Raw genomic sequence first — 5,801 nt, forward strand, 5'->3', positions numbered from 1 at the left:
TTTTTTCATCCTGGACAATTTACAACCTAATTGTAAATTATATTGTCTTAACAAGCGTGGATTAAGTATTTTTAAAGATGTATGAAGTTGTATACAATCTGTATAAATACTGGAATAAACGAATCTTACAATTTAAAACAGAGATCATTAAATGTTGCACCAACATCAATTACATCTGGTTTTATTTTTTTATTTTTTAAAAATGGATAAAATAAGACTTTTTAATTAATTTTAATAGATTAGAGTGAATTAAGGAAAACAAATATTCCTAATTAGTTTGAATCTCCTAAATTTATGCTAATTATAATTATCATCAATCAATTCAAATTTAATTAATACATCTATTTCCATTTTTTCTCTTTATTATTTCTAATTCCGTTTTTTTTTTAAAAAAAAAAAGTTTTTTCCAATTAATAAAAACATTTCTTTTTTTTTTGTAAATTTGTTATAACCTGAAATTTTTAATGCTATAGCTTGAAAGTCTAAATCTACTGCTATAACTTGAAAATAGTACTATAATATATGTCATATATGAAATTTACATATTTTTTACAAGGGTTGAATTCGTTTTTCTTTTTTCCCCTTAGCATCATGTGATAGATATTTGCATTTTAGAAGATACATATGTTGTAAAAACTATTGGAAATCACGGAAATCTCGTAGCTTGAGGCGTGCCTATGGCATAAATAGTAATATTTAAAAAGTAGGTTTAAAACATGTAATATTATCTCTTAAATATATATGTGGGGTGATTTTTCCTTATTAAAAATAAAATCTAAATAATATACTAATAATATTATTTTGAGATCTATTAATTATTTTCCTAAAACTTGAACAGTAACACTTTGTTTGCGATACAACACCAACAAGAATCTGTGATATCTAGCTAACACAAGCACATGTCACATTTGGGAAATAAAATATCAATACCTCTCAAAGTATACCAAATAAATGACCTTATAGTTCTTCAATCATTAAGATAAATAAAGTCTTCTCCTCCATTGACTTGGGTGTAAGTCACACAAATATGCTTAGTAGCATAAAGTCAATCACCCAATCACTCACACTGACCATAATATTTACTTGAGAAATGATCACAATAATAATATCATCTACTTAAATTAGTTTTTGGTTTAGTAGGATTGTCAATTTTCTCAAAGATTTTATCATTGACTTTAAATATAATATATTTCTCAATATTTGTGGTAACTTACACCCAAGTCAATGGAGGAGAAGACTTTATTTATCTTAATGATTGAAGAACTATAAGGTCATTTATTTGGTATGCTTTGAGAGGTATTGATATTTTATTTCCCAAATGTGACATGTGCTTGTGTTAGCTAGATATCATGGACTCTTGTTGGTGTTGTATTGTAAACATAGTGTTACTGTTCAAGCTTTTAGAAAATCAATTAATAGATCTCAAAATAATATTATTAGTATATTATTTAGATTTTATTTTTAATAATTAATAGTCTTTAAAAAAATATTAGCACTTGTGAATTATATGTTTATTAGTTCTTGCGAACTTGTTAATCTTTGGGGAGAAATTAATTATACATGAGATGATGGGTGCACTATTAAAAAAAGGTGGATCTAAGATATAAATTTGATCGGTTTAACATTTAGGTTCTTATCTCTAAAAATAATTAAAATTTTAAAATTATAGGTCCAAAAATATTTTTAGCTATCCAAACCACTTGGAGATGCGTTATCCAATTTTAGAAAGGAAAATAAAACGAGATAAATAAAAAATTCAAATTTCTAACTTCATGTAGAGAGGGGCACCAAATCATAATTGCACGGTATGATACTTTAACTATAGGTTCACATATCTATATTTAAATATTTTTAAAAAAATATAACACTACTACATATGATTTCAGGAGGAGAGCATGGGTTCACGTGAACCCGGTGACCCCATCCTAGATACGTCTCTAATCATAATGTAAGTTTTTTCTATGCAAATCAGACTCCAAATTAAATATGAAACACAAGATAGAAAAAACATATGATTCTACCGTCTACATAACCATCAATGGTAAAGTTGTTAGATATATTAAACTTCGCAATCAACCAATACTAACTAAATTTTGAATTGTGCTAGTCCTTGCTCTCTTTCCTTGGAATAGTGCATCTTATTTGACGTAGAATAAAGAGAGAGAAAATATTGCACATTTTATCAAAATTGATTATCCATTTAGCAATAAGACAAATCCCTATGGATCAATTTCAGATCCTCCATAGTGTTATCGTCATCAAGATAGCCGCCAATTGGAGATTAATTATGACCATCGACCATTAACGCAATCTAAAATTCTAATAAAGCAATTCAAAAAATATTACTCTTGAAAAATGAACATGCTCTTATGTCGAGGGAATTTAAAATTTTGTGTATAAATAGTAAAATATTTTTACCTTACTTATGTAATATAATTTTTCTACTAAAGAAACTTACTTGACCACATGCTATAATATGATATATAGGTGATCAAATATCAATATGTCATGTTATATCTTCCAAGTGATGTTTGTGGTGTTATTTCACATGTACAATTGGATTATATATAGCAAAACGTGTTCCAGATGAAAATCCCAACAGATTTTGCCAACATTCAATGAACTTGTTCTTCATTTTTATTGACTTGAACCATGAAATTGACTTTACTCGATCACATGCATATTACTAACATTATGACATTGAATTTAATTTCTGTGATTGGAGAGATTCAGAAAACTCCTAGATGAAGCAAGCACCCACGATGACTGCCTAAATTCTTTTAATATCTTCTTAGATTTTGCTCGATATTTGTCAACTTTAATTTGATATAAATGTATGCATGCCAATATCAAATAAAATGTTATCTGGTCACGGTACACGTTGAAATTTTGTGGGACTTTATAGGACGAGTGAGGCTACTCTATCATAAACTCTCGCTCATTCATATATAAAAGGTAATACATTCCCTTGAAGAGCGATCATGAAAAATTCATAAATTCATAGAATATTCACAAAGAGATCAGATGTATCAAAACTCTTTTTGACAACAATTAAATACATCGAGAAGATTAAAAAAATCTTAAGGAGGTCCACATATCATCCCAAGTTCAAAAAACATGTCATTAACGACCTTGGAATTACGGAGAAATCTAAAGAGAGAAAAATAGATTTATACTCACAACTTGATGAAATAAAAATTTTATTTTTATTTTGTGATTGTAATATATTTTTGAGAAAAAATATTGCAAACAATCACAAATATAGAAATATGTTGAATAAACATGCAAAGTCCCAAAATGCTTTTCACAATTCAGCATGGACAGAATTTTACGACTAGAAGAAAAATAACTAAGTGTTGCATTTGACAACTGCATTTACTACTTTTTTGTCTTTTTATTAATAAAAAGATTATATAACAAAAACAATTGTAAAGGGCACGTGGGATAATATTAATACTCGTTGTGACAACTTTAAAATAGGATTGAACTACTAATTTATTTTCTAATCTCACAATAAGTGTTACTTTAATTAAAATTATCATATTATAATATACAATTTATTAAATTATCCTTATTTAATAAATATTTTTTAAAAATTGTACACTGTTAAAAAAATATGGAGTATAAGGATGTAATTGAAAAGTAAACAAAATTTTAAGATAACACTTAATTTGATATAAAAATAATTCACTATAAAATATAATATTAATTTGAGAAAAAGAGAGTAATTTAATGGGTAGGGAAAAAAAATTCAAGAGCTATATAAATGACTAACGATTTCAATTCTCCCCATTTCACACTATACATGCATATTTTTAGCCAAACAAAACGACTTTATGTTAAAAAAAGGCTATAGGATAAGCTTCAAAATTAATTTCCATACCTTATCTTAACAAATTATTTGTTTGCATCTCCAATATATCTAGCATTTACACTTTAGTATCACATAAATAATCCAATGAAAAGAGATAACATTTTTAGTATAATGAATTACTGAATTATGATGATCACTATACGAACGGCTATACATGATTTGTCCATTTGCTAGATTTGTCCAACGTAACCTATTTATTTTCTGTTTTAATAACAACCTTTTCTGTAATTAGTAATTTTTAAAAAAGTTACAAAAGTTTGATCAATTGTTAATTATTTGCAATCTTGTTAAAACGTTACCTCCTCGTAACAACTTTTTCGTTTCTCATAATAGTCGCGCGTGTCAACTTAGACTAATTATACAATGATGATATAATATACATATAGAAGTCGATTATCTTAAAAAAAACAAAATTTAGCGATGAATTTTTATTAGCTACGAGTGAAATTGGTAGCACGTGCCAAGCACCTGAGGCATGGAGGTGGGGCTAGAGAGAAGTATGATTACGTGGCAAGTGAGTGGTAGACAGAAAGGCACCAGTTCGTTAGCCTTAGCCACCAGGTAAGTGTGACGTAAAGAGGAAACCTGAAGCTCGTGTCCTATTTGGAAATGACCGCGTGATGACCTGTCAAACCGTTATACAAAAACCTTATTCACTCATTACTTTTTTTATTTGTTTTTCGTTTGATGTTTGGTGTCTGACTGTATTAAAACTGTTGGATTATGAAGGTGATTAGGGCGTCATGCGGAAGCTTATAATTTGTAAATTATGATATGATTGATAAATTAGACGACAAATAAAAACATACTAAAGATATATTATTAATATGATTTGATCAAACGATCTACATATTGAAAACTAATATTAAAAAAAATATAAATATGTTTAGGAGAAAATCTCCCTTTAAACAAGACTCTCTAAACTCTCTAAATGACTACATTGTAGATACTATTGTGTTATACTATGAGAATAAAGATTTTTAATTTATAGATCTCCAAACATTTCCTCTAAGGAAAGAATAAACGAATATGGAAGAAAATTATATTTTCCTTTCAGAAAAATTCAAGCATTTATGGTAATACTTTGACTTTTCTTTAAGGAAATAAATAAACTTCAAATAAGGAAAGAAAATCAGGGCAAAACTCTAACAAAAACTTCAATTAAATTTGGATTATGCATCGCAAGACCCATTTAGTAATAACACTTTTAATAGGATTTTCTCTATACTAGAGCTCAAATTGTGATTAAAAATAAAGTAATTTTATCACTGCACCACAAACGATGTTGATCCGTCATTACAATTTGCATGCAGAAAAACAGAAGAACAAAAGAAGCACGTCAAAGGTTTGGTAAATAGTGATTATGGGAGGTTGGCCATTTGCCTGAATCACTTAACTGTCCTCCACTTGTCCACTTGTCTTCTTTACCTCCCTCCCTTGCTTTTGTTCTTTTCCTCTTTTTTCAGATATTTTAAAATTTTAAAAGATACTATCTATTTTGATATTCAACAAGAAAATCTGTATTTAAAGTCATATATTTATACTATTAAAGGCAATTCTATTTGTATTAGTGGAGAACGTAACGTTCCTGTAGTTTAATTTATCATATGATCACTTAACTCATATTTATTATCTTTATAAAAATATTTTTTTTATTGAAGGAAATTAAAATAAAAAAGAAATATGGCATTCAATTTCTGATATAATAATTACTAGACGAATGATAATCTGAAAAATCAACTCGTGAATCTAGAACATAGTAGTATATGGCTTCACAAAAGCCCAATAATATACTCAATTTGACAACTCAATGACAATAATATACTCATTACTTGATGTCTATAAAGACTTAAACACTCTTCATTAATATGTACTCATAATATTATTTGTGTGAAAAAATGGAAAAAGCGGGGGGGGGGGGGGTGGG

Source organism: Solanum tuberosum, unplaced genomic scaffold (genome assembly GCF_000226075.1).
Source record: "Solanum tuberosum cultivar DM 1-3 516 R44 unplaced genomic scaffold, SolTub_3.0 scf00497, whole genome shotgun sequence".
Taxonomy (NCBI): Eukaryota; Viridiplantae; Streptophyta; class Magnoliopsida; order Solanales; family Solanaceae; genus Solanum; species Solanum tuberosum.